Below are 19229 nucleotides of genomic sequence, written 5' to 3' on the forward strand. Positions count from 1 at the left end.
GTTGCCCTTGTGAAACTTCTGAAGAAGGACTTTGTCAGATAACTAATATATTTCTAGCATCGTTTTTCATTGTTCCCATCTGTGACTTAATGCCTTTTCTTCTTTTCTTTGTAACTGTTGATGAAACATGGAATTTGAAGTGCATATGAAAGGATACATACGTAACTCTTCACTGCATAACATGATTCTCTTTTGGCACTAAAAGTGTTACTATAGTCATTTTTCTTTTCAGATCTGGTATGGGAAACAATAATGAAGAATTTGAGTTCTATTTCTTTGAAGACATCATGTTACAGAGATTTTGCTACTAATGGCAATGCTGGAAAAATCAGCAACAAATATTGTGTGAGATGTCCCCTCATCAGGTCATAAACTGTGACACGATGGCAAAAAGTAAATTTTGTGTAGTATATCTGGACCATCTGTTTAATGAATTCATTTTAATTCATTCTAATTTCTATAGTCATTACAGTATCAAAGGAACATAATATTTCGCCTAGAGGTCTGTCTTAAAAACAGCATTTTGAGTAGTTTTGTATTGCACTTTCTCTCATTTGTTCACATATAGTGCAACACTGAGGTTCAAAAGTCAAGAGGACTGGCAAATTATTTCATCCCAGCATATACTACAATGATTTGATAAAATGCCCGTGGATCTGAATGTATTAACTTGGTCTCTAATTATACTGATTACTTCTGGTATGCTAATTAGAGGAATAGATACTACATTTTGCTCATCTTTTTGTGTATGGCCAGTGGAAGGTTCATACCTATGATAACTGTAATGTCAAGTATGACTTTTGTATACAAGAATTTGTTGCTGATGTTCAGTTTCAAATTAACTTTTATGAATGATCCTGTTCATAATGTGATTATGACTTAGTAGCTCACAATGTTGCTAAAAAGTAAATAGTAAACATATTCTGCTCATCCTTTGATTTCTTTTTAGGACGTAAGTGATTTGTTTGCCATAGTATAAGACTGAAACTATTGTCAAATATTACTGCTACCCTTCTTGTGTGCTTTTCTTCAGTAGTAATGTTGGGAATTTTCAGTGAAAATGCAGCTATAGGTATCTTTTACATCATAATTACTGCTACACATGGTTCCAATATATGAATCCAATACATTCTTGGGTGCAGCCCATTCACTTACATCTGCATCTACATCTGTACTCAGCAAACAATTGTGAAGTGCATGCCAGAGGCTACATCCTATTGTACCACATATTAACATTTTCCCATGTTAAATTTGTGTGTCAAGATCAGGAATAATGTGTGCTAAAGTGTCTCTTTGTGTGCTGTTATTAGTGTAATCTTGCTTTGCCATCACTGCTGGAGTAATTTATTGGAGACGTGTATATGTCCCCAGATCCCTCACTGGATACTGGCTCTCAAAACTTTATAGGTTGGTTTTCATGGCATAGTGATATCTGCCATCAGATGTCTGACAAGAACACAATTTGCAGAACACTTACATGACATAAAACTAGATTATACAATCCAGGCTTTCACAGGCTGTATCCATAGCCTACCCACAGTAGTATTGGTTTTATGGACATTAAGCTGTGGTATAAAGTCTCTTTCTGTGTCTAGTGATTTGTCACCTACTGTGGGAGATATTTGCAGATGATATAAAGATATATTTAGTTACTTTTTGAAAAATTTGTCTGGCAAAACAAGTTTGCACTATAAAATTAACTAACTACATCGTTATAGCTTCTGATCCTGTGATTCTTAGTAGCAGATGAAACATTAGGCACAAAAACATTCTTTAGACCATGGCCAAATCCTATAAAACCAGTGTCACCAATGATTTAAAACAGATGTATGCTATAGCCACAATTTCCCTTACTTTTACATGACGGAGGGAGCTACTCATGATTAATTTTCACTCATATTTTTTGATGCACTGGTACATAGGAATTAATACAATTATTTTGAGACTTCACTAGTCATTTTGCTATCCAACTGTTTTAGAGGACTTGTATGAGATCTCTAACTGGTACCTAATGTCAGACAAATGCTGTGATGCTTAATATTAGTGGGACACTTCTTGCAGCTATTATGACAATTTATTATGAGGTATGGTATCTAGGACAAACTCATTCCATTGAATCTCAAGTCTATTGGGGTGCCATAGATGAAATACCACTTTCTGAAGGAGATAAAAAGATTCAACATCCTACTAAGAAGATGCCTCCACATTGCTGTAATGGCCTACACTTAAAGCACATTCTTGAAGAAAAGCTCTACACTCCCAATGTAAAATTAAGACTCAAGTTCTTTTCATGTATGGCTTGTAAAAGTAAGAAAGTATTATAGTTCAGTCATTGGAAGAACTTCTTCGAACATACATGAGAGAAGAATATATTTTGATGGAAATCTTTAAATATGTTACACTGAGTAATGCTTTGGAAGTCTAAGACTCATGTTTACTCCATTACTTATGTTCTTAGTGTAAATGTAAAGATTTTATTGTCTATAGAGAATGTCTATAGGGAATGCCTAAAGGAAGTCTTCCATCTTTAATTTGAAAATGTCAATTTTATTACAACCAGTTTTCATTTTTACTGGAAGCTTATTGGAAATGGAAGCTGCAAAATGACTGTAGTAAGTTATTTACACATTATGTGACTCATTCATGTCACACTATGTACTGAAATGTTATGGAATAACTGAATAATTTACTTTACATGGCACATAACAATATTAATATTTTAATAAGACTGCATGTTGACTGTTTACAGATTACTATATATGTGTAGCAACTGATGTAATAGACTGGAGGTCTGTCCTAAGAGTCATCAGGTACGTTCTCGGTGGTATTTTGGCAGACATTTGCAGTTTTGTTTTTTCAGTGTTTAACATGACTCATCACAAACAAATACTGCTCATCACATCTTTCGTGCACCTCATGGTGTTGATGGAAAGTGTCAGTTTGTTTCCTCTTACAACAAAAAGAGTTTTAAATGACCCAGTTGATAGAGCAATGCAAAATTAGTCTATAGCGATGATCATGTGTTCAGAATGCATTAAGATGGATAGTAAAACCTGAAGAATAACCAATTTTCCATCAGTGACTGACTTAACAGGGCTGCCGCATTGTGGTAGTGATCAGCACAGGCCATGGTGGCACATGAGTTACTGCTGGAGTATTGGTTATTCATGATGTTTTAATATTTCTTCTCATACATATCAATAAAACAAATATCACACTAGACTTCTTTGGGACTACCCTTTTGAATGGGCACAAAAAATTCTGTTTTCAAACTAATTTTGTTTCTAACAAATCGACACTTTCCATTTACATTGCCAGTCATCTGAAAGATGTGATGAGCAGCATTTGTTTGGGCTGACTCTGACCACACAGTGCAAAAACAAAATCACAAATACCTTGTGAAACATCAGAGAAAACATGCCTGATGATCCTTAGGAGAGACACTCTGTATAGTATTTTGTGGTATAGAAGGAATTACACAAGTTTATTTGTTGAACTTACTTTCAAATGTAGCTTCAGTATGTGTAGTCATTTTATATAATCTGAGAAAAGCACACATGAGCATTATTCAGCACTTTCTATTCTAAAGTCAGTATTAATGGAGAGTTTTCTTGTTTTAGTTTTCCTTTTATGGCCATCATATTTCTTTCTTATCTACAATTTTATCAGTTGCTTCAGTTTTCATGAGTGACTATGTGTATTGAAAAGCAGTAGCTAAAATGCCAAAGTCCTTAAACATATGCTTGTAAAATTAGTGTGGGTTACTATGTTGTAGTGGTGATACAGCATGTTTTTTTCTATAACGATGCCTTTTATTTCTTAAATGTGAGTAACACCATAATATAATTCCTTGGGACATTATTGAATGGTAATAAACAAAATAAACATTCTGAAATTAGAGAGGAGACTGATAGTTATAGTGGCCAACTTTTCATTGGCACTGCAAGTAAATTGGAGCTGAAAGAGATTAAATTCTTATATACACTTCTTTCTTTTTGCAAAGTAATGTTCACAATCCATGCTTTAATGGGCAGATCAATGTCACAAATGAGAAAAGCACCAGTTTGATAACTCAGCATTACACTGCTGTTTAGTACCCACCTAGATACATTGTGCCAATTCATGTTTTAAACAATTTGTTCAATTTTCTTCTTTACATTTTTCTGCATCAGCATGTAATATAACTAGAGCTATTTGTGAACACTGGGTTGTAAAACTTTTGATGGATACCTGTACTAATAAAATTTTGATTTCAGTTTTTAACTAATGCCAGGAAACATACATTAAATATTTGTCAGGTTTTTAATGCATCATTAACATTTTGATTTTTATAATTATTACTGTTAATTTGTTCACATGTGGCAATGGTAACTGTTTCTCATGCCCCTCTCCAGAGTTGAACACCAATTAATTTTTATATGTTCCAACCATGATGGGTGCTGAACCTAACCTCAGTTTTTAATGAAATGGCATTTAGAAGATATCACATCAGAACAAAGGCCTGCAACTGTGTCAGAGCTATTCAGAGACACTGGATAAACTGACAATTTGGTTTTGATTTAATACAAACATTGCTTTCATTTATGGTTAGGAGTTAGTTCACTGCAGCATCCTGAGCACTCCTTATCCTCTTCTCAGTAATACATGATTTTAGTATGCACCATGAAACATTTGCCTTTCACACTGTTCTTTTCCATGAATATCAGTATTTGGGCTATGGTTGTCCATTTTGTTTCACTTATCATTATCTTTGTGATCATATGCTAATACCAGTACCATTATTTATCTAAACAAATTGTTCACTGGTACTTTTATTCTGCTTGTGATATTTAAAATGGTAGGAACAATTAGAGAAAGTAATGTTGGTTGTGGAATAAGCATTACTTTGTCAATCAAGGGCTGTGTTGTGCACATCTTATGAAGGCTGTCATAAGATGTTCTCTATAAACATCTATACTGCAAGTGGGCTCTTATTTATAAATCTTTTATTTACAAAGTGGTGTGCTTTTCTGAAAGCAGATTGGTTTTATTCAGGATTTCAATGCTCCATAAGATTCCCCATTCATTTGGCTACAAGTCCATATTTCTCAACATAGATGAGGGAGATCAGTTCAATGAAGTTCATTCAGCTGAGCAGTGAGGTGTTTGGTTGTGAGCCATTGATTACATCGAATGACAGTGTCCACATGCACCAACAAAGCATGGCACATGGGAGGTAGGACAGGTTTGTTGTGCAACCTAGTTGTGATGACAAGACACCTTACTGAATGACTCATAATGCTTTTATTTACTGCCTAGTCTCTGTGGACATTCTGTAAATGTATATGCAATGCTCTGTTTGTCCATCAAAAGAAACTGAATGACCGCTTTCTGCTTGGAATGCTACCACCTATCAGAACTTCATGAAACTATAGGGCTGAAGTGGTACTACTTCATGATACCCATAACAAATTCAGCATTTTACAACTGAAATTGGCCAAGAAAAGTATTATGCAGTGTTACTTATTGAATGCCCATCATACTGTCTTGGGGTATGACTCAGCCTTTATTTCATTTTGGTTGTAATAAAATGTGTTACAGCATGGTGGAAAATAAATAGATATGAAGAAACTCTGTTAAAGGAATGATACACGTTTTTGAAGTGAGAGGCGGTTTCTAGCTTCATGTGCTTTCTAAATGCAACATCACTCACCTTAATTAAGACACAAGCAGATGAGTCAGCTAGAGCTATTTAATAATTCACTGTGATTTATTCGCTTTTATGTTGACTTTTTTAACAGTTTAATTCCCTACAGTTTCTGTGAACCAGACCTGAACACAAAAAGTGAGGAGAATAGCACTCCATGCCAACCAGTAATGTGAAGGTGTGTGTGTCCATTGCAGCTGATGCGATAGTGACTTCCTTGATTGAGTGGTGTATGTTTCCACCAACTCAACATTAAATCCTGAGCTTTCTGGTCATCAGAACTCATGACGTGAGGCCACAAGTATCTAGTTCTGCCAGTAGATACAAAACTCAGTGAGTTGTCTTTAGAGAGAAATGTCCAATGCCTCTATGGCAACCATGTTCCTGTCTGTGGTAGTAAGTACACATGGTTAAAAACCAAGTGCAAACTACACTTTTATAGCTCTGTCACAAAGGCAAAACCGTAAGTTAAAATTGTGGAAAATATGCTAGTAAATGTGTTTTGAACTATTCTATTCTTTTTGGAGCAATAATACATCTCTCTAGTGCTGTTTATGCTAATATATGTCATGGTTCATCAATAAACTCTCCAACATCATGTTACATGTACCTGCTTTGAAGTTTATTCAGGAGACAAATCGCTAAACTAACAAGAACATATTTTACTAATTAAGATATCGTAAGATTTGTGTTCCATGTGAGTTGAAGGAAGCTAAAGTCCAAACACACATTATGCCAGATAATATGAACCTCAGAATAGATATTAATGTCAAAATGTAGACAACAAATGCGCCTATGTGCTATGTCATGAGACTGCAACCTTTATGCTGAAGTACTGTGAAGGGGATCTGCTCAGCTAAATACTCTCAAGCAGATAGTTTTTCACCGCAAACAGAGCTACAGCAACCAAATAAACCAGTGAAAAACAACTGGTCACAATTTATCAACATCAACAAAACCAAGACAAATCCTTGTGTCCTGGATCATGATAAAACTGAGACTGAGGCTTTGTCACCAGAATGAATTGGGAGAAAGAAATATAGTCTATTAAAAATTCATATGTTTCCATACTTGGTGGAGTGAATGATTTTTACAGAAACAAACTCATATGGTAACGCATAACTCTGAGGGTCATTGTGACTAAAGTTTGCTTTTTGTTAACAATTATTGTGACAGGCATGCTTCACTATAGTCATCTATTAGGTTCTAGTACATAAAAATTCAAAAGGCTTGGCAGTATCTACAGAAAGATCTGCTGGTCAACAGCAAAGACAATTTTCCTGGGTATTCTATACCTCCTCTGCTTACTGCTAATGCCCACTGATTTCTTCTTTCTTCATTCTGTGTAGAATTTCTGTAGCATATGAAATGCATCGGTATTATTGATGTAACTTCCTGGCTCATTAATCTGGTTTTAATCTGTGATGATGTTTTATTTTAGTGGCCACTCTTCTCCAGAACAGAAATTCGTTCTGGAGCATTGCTGATGTATATAAGTCATTTCACATGTCTGTTTCAAGTTACAATTTATTTCATGTTAGCCATATTTGAAAATGAGATAATGTTATTTTTAGTAGAAGTTTATGATTCAGTATTTATTTTAATTTATGCTTGTCAAAAAATATAGGACTTAAGGAACAGTAAAAAAATTGCCATAATGGAGATTCAAACCAGAGACTGTTCCACTATCAGCCATCACCACTATATGTTCAGCTATAGGCATCTCATTAACATGTGTGAATTGTATTCCACCACTTAACAGACTTGGAAATAGTCTCAATTGTAGAGCCAACATTGTTTATTTTCTGTTTTTAAATTATTTTGCACTGCTTTAGGAGACTTAAATCTGGACACAGACTTTCAAATCCTATAGCAATGTGTAAAGAGAAAACCTCATTTACATGCTCATTAGTGTAAAATCTGTATCACCTGCTGTCTGATGAGAGTGCCATCAGATAAGAAATCTGACCATAATTTAAATACACTGCAGTCATTTTCACAAGTATGGAAAAGAATGACTACTGAGTGTACATCTACTAGTAGGTACTTGGTGGCCTGACCTCATGAGCTGTGACCCCAGAATGCTCAGGGTTTAACATAGAGTTTTTCATGTTATTATCCTGGTAGATATGGTTGATAGATGGTTGCACATCTGTGATCTGTATGTTGGGCTATCTTCTTGTGGTGTGATCCCATGCATGGGTTACAGTGTAATAGTAATTCATGATTTTTGTGGTTGACTTTTGTCCAGTACTTTACTATGACCAAAGTAGTGACACTGTGGTTAAATTGGAAGAAATGTTATTTTACAGGACCAGGCTACTGTCATGTTCTTATTCTTCCTTTTAAGTTAAATAAGTGTGTAAATTTACAAGTGCCAGTTTAATGGCAGCTAGATTGAGCAGTCAAAGAATCACAACAATTAAGTATTTCTTAAACGTATTTCATGGAGATGAGTAACTAGCTGGAGTAATGGGTCTGATATTGTAACTCTTGGTTGCATGTGGATAAGAAGTATCTCTGTAATATAAAGTGACCATTCTTGATGGGAGCAATACATATTTACACATGACGTCATGTAAAGACAAGTACGAGGGTTTGCTTACAAATTTCAGGCTTATATTCAAAGCTTTTTAATTTCCATTGCTCATTACCCAACATAGTACTGTGGCTTTCTGCATTCATAAGTATTTCAAGCAGGTTGATATGTACTTGAATGTCAGCTTATCAAATCAGACAATAAGGAAGTACACAAGAGAGTGCTGAGAATCTCAATTAGGAGGGAGGGGACAAATACTCAGCCAGTCTGCCTTTATTCACGTCTGTGTCATTTGGTTTATCCATAATGTAAAACAGGATTTTGTTTACACATCCTTCAAAATAAGTTATATGTTAATGTAGTAAGCTAATGCTAAGTGTTCATTTATTTCCGAACAGCAGTTTGTAAATCACTAGCTCCACATGTGAATAGTGGTTTAACTCACATGTTCTTTAACTTCCTTGGCCATGGTTTCCATGTTCCAGGTTTCTCACTAGAACTGAACACCAATTAATCAGTTTCTGATACCAAGTACAACATGCTCAGCATGTGTCATTAATTGTTGATAAGGCCAAGGTGTCAAATATGTGTCACTGGCATAACTAATTTCTATAATACCATTGGTTTTGATCTCATATGAGGGCCCCTTCATCTCTGGAAAGGAGTTAGTGTGCAGTACTATTCTGAGTACCAATATACTCCCATAATATTTCTTCGACAACTAACTGCAAGACTCAATTTTTGCTGCATTTGCTCTCTATTTTCTCAGTGTAAACTATACTTCCCACCTGGCAATACTATCCTCATTATTAGTAGTAGGATTCTTTGTGACAAATTTCTGCAACTCTGTTGTATGTGTACCTCATAATACGTACAGTTCCCATATTCTTCAGCATAATATTTTAATACCATTGGAAACACAAACTAGTTGCCTAATACTATTTTAAATCCACCTGAGATATTCTAATTGACATTCACCATGTGCATGATTATGATTATGGGCACAGTTGGAAGTTAAAATTGATATTTTGCTTTGACATCGACTATTATCTTTCCTGGATGGTAAACTATATTTCATGAATGTTGTATAGCTATACTATATTCCTCAAATCACTTTGTGGTGTCTGGTAGATTGCATTTCATGTACCATTATAGTTTTATCCCATCCATAGTCCATCTATGAATTGTGCCCAGGTAGAACTACTACTGATAAACCTGTATACAAGTGCTAATTACACTAATCATGTCGTGGTGGTCATCTTGGGTGCACTATATGTGAGAAAATAGTGTATTGGTCTGCTGTCCCCGGAATGTACACTCCAGGAATTTCCAAAATAAGACTCATACAACACATTGATACCTAACATAGACTTTAGCATTCTTCTTGTTTAATAGTAAATCTGTTAATCATAACAGAAAATCGGAATCTTTATATAAAAATCTATATCATATGGTGTGGGTGAAGAGCACTTGAAGTAGCATTGTAATATCCTCCCTTCCCTGTTCCATTTGCAAGTGGTGGATAGGAGAATCACTATCTGAAAAACTCCTTATGGGCTCTATTTTCCTTATCATGGTCATTTTCTGGACTGCTGCCCAATTGTTCTGCATGTACATCTACATCTACATTGATACTCTGCAAGCCACCAAATGATGCATGGGGGAGGGCACCTTGTATAACTGCTAGTCATTTCCTTGGAACATATGCTCTCAGAATCTGGCAGTTAGCTGAGTACGGTAAACAGATACTTCACTCTGACACTAACAGATCTGCTTGTTTTATGGCTAATTCTGTTGCTGGACATTGAATACATACATCTATATATGTACATTTAGGAATGCCATGGTAAGTAGATACTTTGAGATTCTCAGTTCACCTTTTTTTAAGGTTTATTTTGTTGATCAATATTGTATTCTCCACGTATCTCATTAATGCTATACAGTACACAGTATTTCTGGTACAGCAACCACTTCCTTTGATTCCAGCGACATTCCAGGTAGGTACATGAGAAGACAACTGACACCAATCCTCCTAATAAGCACTAATTTGTCAGATGTCTTTATCACTTCTAGGAACAATGTTTATTTGGATGTAATAGTATGAACAACTTTTGAACTTATAGTCTTGGAACTCTGAGAATTAATCATGATCAGCAAATTGATAGTAGATGTTTGGATTGTCACATGTACTTGTCATGTGATTAATAATGTTGATGAATATTAAAGATATACAAGAATATTAGGCAAGCCAACTTACAGTGTACATCTGGTGCCAGGATTATTTCCTCCCATCCCTGTTGTAATTGTGAATGGTACATGAGATAACGTAGCATCATTTGAAGTCCTTATGATCTTAGCTTTTTTCATCATCCAATGTATTGGATGATGCAATAATTTCCCCATATATTCTTGAAACATATTTTCTTGAAATTTGGACATTTAATTGTTTATGGTAAATAGATACTTGACTTTGAGACTCTTCGATCTATCTGTTTGATTGTTATTTCTGTTGACCATTCAAATCCTGTATCTATACTCCAGATGCCACCTTTACACTCTATGATGTAGTGTACTTCTGTGTTTCAGTAAACATTTTGTTTTGTTCTGTGTTTAATCAAAAATGGTAAATATGATGGCAAGTGTAAAAGATCTTCCTTATGAGCTTTTAGTTGTCAGATGTTTTGGTCTTTATCACTTTTAGGAGCAAAGTGTGAAATGAAGTAATACTTAGCCTGACAAAACTCAGTACATTTGATCTTGAAATTTTGACAAAAGTTCGTTTTCAGTAAATTGATGATGGATTTTGTGGTTGTTAGATTTACTTGTTCATGGTAATAATATTTATAAAAATTAAATATCTGTGTGTGTATTTGGCAACCAACTCACAGTATAAGTTAGAGTATAGTTCTACTAGCATTAGCTTATCCTCCATTCCCTGTTCCATTTCCTAATGATGCATGGGAAGTAGTGCTGTCGATTAAACTCCTTCTGAGCTCTAATTCTTTTCAACATTGTAATTATGTGGACCCATGTATTGGATGATGTAATAATATCTGAAACTGTTCACAGAGAGTATCCGTTTGTGATTTGGACAGTTAGTCATTTGTCTTTCGAGACTGACTGATCTTGTTTATGGCTATTTCTCTTAAAGGACATTGAGTAAATATATCTCTACACCACATGCCAGCTTAATGGTCGATGGGAAAGTAATTATGATCAGTGTTTGCTATGGGCTCTTGTTCGTTGAACTTCTCTGCATCACTTATAAGAACAATGTTTAGATAGAAGTAATACTTAGCCTGACCAATCTTAGAATGTATGTCCTCAGAATTTTGTCAATGAAACATTGTCATTAAGCTGATAATGGACTTTGGGGCTGTTGGACCTACTTCATATGTGCTTAATATTGCTGATGAACCTTAAAAGATCTACGTCAGTACCAGAAATCCATCTAACAGTGTGTATGTAATTGAGGGTCCTTCTGCTACCATTGTTATTTCCTCCCATCCCTGTTGCATATAGGAATCGTCCATTGTTAACTGGGGTACTTCTAGTACCAATGTCATATTCACTCATCCTTGCTGCATTTGTGAATGGTACATGCAAAGAAATACTGCTCGTAAGCTCTAATTTTTCAGTCATTGTCATTTAGTGGAACCATGTATTGGAGGATGTAATAACTTGCCTAGCTATTCCTGGATTGTATGCTCTTATAATTCAGACAATCAATTGTGTGCGGTTAATACACTGGTGTGCTAAAATTAGGTACAAAATTTAGTTTTACATGATATGTCACAGCTATGTAATATAGCTTGTTCTAACTCAGACCATACATTGAGAGAACTGCTAAAGTATAGTACTGATCTTTATAGAGAGAAATACATAATGAGACCAATAGACGGTACTTTTATTCAAAGACAGTAATTGCAGTGAAATCACCATTATTCATGATATTATCCTGGACATGATTCTTAATAGAATATTTATTCACCCCAAATGACATTAAAAGCTCTGCAATGTCACCCCATGCTGTTCACCAGGTTGGTAAAGGGCTCTTGTTGTGGTACAGAATTCCATTCTCCCATGAGCGTAATTGACAACTGCTGAATGGTCATTGATGAATTTGGACATGCTGCAATATGTCTCCCCAACACATCCCACATGTACTATTTGAAATGGAGTCGTGGCCTAATGAACTGCAGAAAAAGGCACACTGGGAAATAACACAGTGTTGCAGTTACCATGATTGGTGAGGTTACCATGTCCAATGAGTTGGAGGTCAGTACACCCATGCAACAAAATACATTCCCACAACATTACTCACAGAACAGTAAAATGATCGTATTTGTCAATGATAATGGGTGCATTATACATTCCAACCTCTCACGATATGAGGGTACATCACTTCTTTGAAAACTTTATACTCACTGGTCAGCATCAATGGGGCACTTTACTCCTTCCCCACATGTGTATTTTCAGGGGTGCACATGGCCCTGATTTCATTCTTGTGGATGAGGTTGCATGACTCCATCAAATAGTGTAGCTGGACGAGCTCTTGGAATGATAGGATATTCAGCAAATGGACTAGCCTACTCAATCCCCCAACTTAATCCCATCTACCTCATGTGGGATGCATTGGTGAATATGAATTGCAGTGCATCCACATGCACCAGTGACCATCCACAAGTTGTCAGGTACATTGGAGAAGGTCTGGAACATTCTACCACAAAAACTCCTTAGAGTTAGTTTCATGTCATCTTGTACTACAGATGATCAAAGGACTAAGTAAACCATCTGGCTAGCATGCGAGAATACTGAAATTGCTGTCTGTGGTGAATACACACCATATTAAGAACCATGTCTCAGACTTTTTTAATGTTGAACACATCAGCATGAATAACAAAACCTTCATTGTAATTATTGTCTTTGAATAAAGGTATCATTTCTGTTTGTCCCATTGTGATTTTCTATCAGTTACTTTCCATACTATACTAGAGCAATTCTATCTATGTATGGTCCAGTTCCATTGAGCTATGGTATTTGTCCATGAAGCATCATGCAAAAGTTAGTTTCATCCTATGTTTTTCTCACCAGTATTGATAATTTAATTTGAGACTGACTGATCTTACTGACCATTACTTCTGTAAAGGACATTGAAAACATACATATATAATTCACATTCTAGCATGAAGCTGTGTTGTAGAGAGAATTTCCGGTAACACATACATCTTTTATTTCAAATAGGAAGATGGTAAATGGGAAGACAGTTGATGACAGTACTCCTCATACTCTATGAGCAACATGCAAAAGAAAGTATCATTTGCACAAATGTTCTTGTTATGTATGGCCTCAGAATAATGTTAGTGAACAGAGCCAGTTTAATTGAGAGTGGACATTGAGGTTATGAGAGTGTCTTGTTCATGTTTAATAATGTTGATGACCACTAGAATGTAATTTCTCTGAATGTAGAAAGTGTATCATATTCATTTAATTGCTAATAGGCTCAGAGGTTGTCAGATCTACCGGCTTCATGTTTAACAATGTTGATCAAAAGAAAGGATCTACATGGGTGCTTTGCAAACTGCCTTTATTATGCGGTAGGTTGTATTTTTTGCAACATTCCTCTCATCCCTGTTGTGTTTGTGAATGGTGTGTGGAAAGAACCACTGTCGAGCTGAATTAATTTGTTGAATTGTTAATCATTTGTCTCATAACATACATACACTAATTATTTGATTAGTATACTGGAGACACATCAAAATATTGTTAACACAATTTAACTGATACAAAGCTACAGTTGAAAAGAAATATTTCTGTTTAAAAAGTAATGCAACTATTTTGTGAAAAGATACCTCCACATATTCAATTAACAAGACAGTTTATAAACCACATCCTGCACAGATATTCAGCTCATTATTCACATATCTTGAACCGAGCAGTACCATCACTGAAACAGAGCACCGTGTAGGTTTCTTTTCAATGAATCTAGATTCATACTCAAAATGTTCTTGGCTTTTAATTAGTTATATTTTCATTCCCATGTAGTGGGGAGTCTGAGCATATAAGTTGAATGACGAACGGGAGCATAAACTTTATTTCTTGTATTATAAATGTGATCAAAGCAGTTGCCTTTTCAGGGTTCTAAATTGGTACACAAAAAACAGTAATATCATATTTATATGGGGAGAGTACTGTTAATAATTTCAGAATTTTCAATGATGGGTGACATGATTTCCTTTTGACTTTTTCATCAGATTCACTGCATTGACCTAATTATTGGTGGATGTGACAATATGCCAAACCATTCGTGGAATGTATGCTGCCAGAAGTCATTGTTTACTGTAAGTGGTTAAAGAACATTGCAAAAACATATCTGTCCTCCATATACAATGTTATTACTGTGCATTGGAGAATACATTTTGTTCCACAATCTTGTCCATTCTTTCCACATTCAAACACTAATGGTATATTGTCAGAGTACTGTTGATAGTCCTTTTAAGAGCTCTAACTTGTCAGAAGTACTTCTTTTTACCATGGCTTGGAAGAATGTGCTGGCAGAATTGATAATTTCATTAATGCATTTTTTAATGTGTGCTCTTGGGATTCTGAGAGTATATCATGCACAATAAATTCACAATGGACTGTGGGGTTGTATCATTTACTTACCCTATGGTTGTTAACATTGATTAACATAAATAATCTCCAAGAGTAGACCACAAAGCATCTACAATGTGTACAACAGAGCATTTCTTGTACCACTATAATCTCTTCTCACCCCTGTTGCGTTTTTTAATGGTGCATGTGAAGAACCAGTGTGGATTCACCTCTGTATAACATTTAAATCTTTTTTATGATGCAAATTTTTTGGACACACATGATAGAGGATGTAATATTGCCCACAGCTATTCCTGGAATGTATGCTCCTATAATTTAGGTAGTTGGTGCTGTACAGTAAATAGATACTCACCTTTGAAATCATCTAATCTTCTTGTTTTTGGTTATTTGTGTTAAAGAAGGTCTCCATGTTTATGGATTCTTGTGGTAAAGAATATTGAAACCATACATTTATACACAACATGCCCACATAATGCTGTTTGGTGGAGAGAACTGATGGTACCACAACCATTTGTGTTTATACAAGATAAAATCACGAATGCTACATGCCAAATGTAGCAATGTGTATGAGGAAGTAATATTTACCCTGCCCAATCTTGGAATGCTTGTTCTCATAATCTTGTCAATAATTCATGTTCATTTAACTGAGAATGGATTTTGAGGTTGTCAGGTATACTTGCTTGATGTTTAACAGTGTTGACAAACCTTAGAGATCTACATGGGTATTCAGCAAATCATCTCACAATGTGTAGTAGAAGGTACGTCTGGCAACACTACACTTTTTCCCCATCCCTGTTCCATTTATGAATGGTGTGAAGTACTACTACATATTTAAATCTGCATCCGCTTTGATTGTTTCATCATGGTAACTCTGTGGACCCAAAAATTGGAGAATTTAATAATTTGCTCAACTGTTGTTGGATTATATTCCCTTGTAATTTGAACTGTTAGTCATGTACGGTAAGCAGATACTCAACTTTGAGACTGTCTGACCTCCTTGTTTATGGGTACTTCAGGTGAAAAAACATTTAAAACACACACACACACACACACACACACACACACACACACACACACACACACACACACATAAAATTTTTCTTGGTGGATGAAAATTCACTCAAACGAAGAATTTATAGCTAGAGTTGACAACTATTTGGCAGGCCTGTGGGATCAAGGCACAGGAACTTTGTTGGACCAAGTGCATTAATCTACAAGGAGACTATACTGAAAAATATAAAAAAAAATGTTCCTGTGATGTAAGTCCTTTTTTCTGTTCTGGTCATAGAACTTTTCAAACCACCCTCATAATAGTTAGCCCAACCTGTGTTGGAATGTATGTTCTCAGAATTTTATCTGTAAATCATTTTCATTTAATTGAAAGTGGACTTTGAGTTGGTCATATCTACTTCATTTGTGGTTAATAATGTTGATGAAAATTAGAGAGCTGCATGTGTACTGAAGAAACCGTCTTAGAGTGAGTGACAGGGGGTCCTTTTGATATCACTATCATTTCCTCCCATCCTTGACATTTACAAATGGTGCTTGGAAAGAACCATAAAAACTAAACTCCATCTGAACAGTCCTAGAAGGCCATTTTCTATAAAAATCCTTTTGAGCTATGTTTTGTTCATCATGATACTTTCATGGTGGCATGTACTGGACAATGTACCTATTTACCCTAACTTCCTCGGAAGGTATGCTCTCATAATCTGGACAGTGAGTTATACAAGGTAAATAGGTACTTGGCTTTGAGCATGTCAGAGCTCTTAGTTTATAGGTACTTTTGTTAAAGAACTTTGAGGACATATGTTTATATTCCATATACCAGCTTCATGCTGTACAGTGGAGAGGTCTTCTGCTTCTACAGTCATTTATGTTTATTCCAGGTAAAATCGCAAATAATACACAGGAAAAGTACAGTTCACAGTCATTCTTATGGGCTCTAAGTTGTCACATTTTCTCCTTGCTATAAGTTATAAGAGCAATTCATTGGGGGAAGTAATAACTAGCCAGCCAAACCTTGGAAAATATGTTCTCAGAATTTTGCAGTGAGTCATATCGGTTTCTTACATCAAAGGAGATTGGAATCATAAATGTATACTCCACAAGCCAGCTCAATACTGTGTGATAAGAGAGTATTTCTGTTTCATTTCCCAGTCTGTTCCATTTCAAATCCACCACGAATGGTAAATAGTGTCAACTTGTTGATGATGCTCATTATGAGCTCCAATTTTTCAGATGCTTTAATTTTTATAACTTTTAGGAGCGAATGCTATGAAGAAGAAATAGTTTTCCTGACCAGTCTTGGATTGTAGGTTCTCTGAATTTTGACAGGAAATGGTTTCTGGTAAATGGATAATGAGTAGTCACCAGAATTACTTGTTGCTTATGGACGTCAAAGATCAACATTACTCAGCAAACCCTCTTCACAGTATGTCATGGAGAGTGCTTCTGTAGCCACTATTTTATTCCCATCCTTTTGCATCTGCATAGGGTGTACATGAAGGAAAACTGTTTAATTAAACTCTTTATGTGCTCTGATTGTTACATCATGGTCATTTAATAGGCCAATGTATTGGAGGATGTAATAATTTGCCAAGTGCTCTTGGAGAATATGTTCTAATGATTTTGACAGTCATGTATGCAATCAAATACTTGACTTTGAGACTGTGTGATATAATTGTTATAGTTACTTCTGTTAAGGAAATTCAAAAACATTTGTCTATATTTCACTTAATGCTGTGCAGTGGGGAGAAGCCTGGGTCCAACATCCATTTCCATTTATTCCAGATTATATCACAAATGGTGCAAAGGAGGACAACTGTTAACAGTCCTCCTTGTGACCTCTGATTTGTCAGATGCCCTTGTCTGTATGTCTTCTAAGAGCAGTGTGTAGGATGAAGTAATTTTTAGACTGACCAGTCTTGAAATGGATGTTCACAGAATATTGCCAGATATTAATTTTCATTTAATTGTGATGAACTCTGAGATTGTCAAATTTACCTCCTATGTGGATAACAATGTTGATATACATTAGTGACCTACTGGAGTACTTTGAAAACAGCCTCATTACAGTGTGTAAGACAGGGTACTTCTGTCAATACTATTATTACCTCACATATCTAGGGCATGATAATTTCATTGACCCACATATTAGAGACTGCAATAATCTATACAACTATTGCTGGACAGTATGCTCTTGTAGTTTGGGCAGTTAAACATGTACATGGGATGGACAGTTGATACTGAGACAGTATCTCCATCTTTACAGTTACTTTTCTTTAAGAAGATGTGATACATGTATCTATACTCCATTATGCAATTATTACTGGAAATTATTTTCTTCTAATTTGCACAGTTACACGTGTACAGGGAATAGATAGTTGACACTGAGATAGTCTCAGCTCCTAGCTTTTGGTTAGTTCTGTTAAAGAACATTGGAAAGATATGGCTATACTCCACGTGCCAGCCCAATGATGTGTACTGGAGAGAACTTCTGTTTCTATGACTGTCATCTTTTACTGCAGATAAAATTGCAAAAAGTACATATAATAACAGCAGTCCCTGTGGGTTGTAATTTGTCAGATATTCTTGTCTTTACCACTTCTAGATGTAATGTTTTTGGATGAAGTAATGTTATACCAGACAAATTCGTAATGTATGCTCTCAGAATATTGATAGTCAAGTCTGATCAGTTAACTGATTAAACTGATGATGTGGTGAAGACTGCATACTTCTACATCTATGTGATTACTCTGCTATTTACAATTAAGTGTCTAGCAGAAGGTTCAGTGAAACACCTTCAAGCTGTCTCTACTGTCCTAATCACGAATGGTGCACAGGAAAAATGAGCATTTAAATTTTTCTGTGCGAGCCCTGATCTCTCTTATTTTATCATGATGTTCATTTCTTCCTATGTAGGTAGGTGCCAACAGAATGTTTTCGCATTTGGAGGAGAAAACTGGTGATTGACGTTTTGTGAGAAGATGCCGTCACAATGAAAAATGCCTTTGTTTTAATGATTGACACTCCAATTCAAGTATCATGTCTGTGGCCCTGTCTCCCCTATTTTGTGATAATACAAAATGACCCACACTTCTTTGAACTTTTCTGATGGCATCCGTCAGTCCAACCTGATGCGGATCCCACAGTGCACAGCAGTACTTCAGAATAGGGTGGACACGTGTGGTGTAAGCAATCTCTTTAGTAGATCTGTTGCACCTTCTAACTGTTCTGCCAATGAATTAGAGTCTTTGATTTGCTCTCCTCACAAATTGTCAATGTGATTGTTCCAATGTAGGTTACTTGTAATTGTAATCCCTAAGTATTTAGATGAATTTACAGCATTCAGATTTGTGTAACTTATCACATAATTAAAATTTAGCG

Source organism: Schistocerca cancellata, chromosome 4, assembly GCF_023864275.1.
Source record: "Schistocerca cancellata isolate TAMUIC-IGC-003103 chromosome 4, iqSchCanc2.1, whole genome shotgun sequence".
Lineage (NCBI taxonomy): Eukaryota > Metazoa > Arthropoda > Insecta > Orthoptera > Acrididae > Schistocerca > Schistocerca cancellata.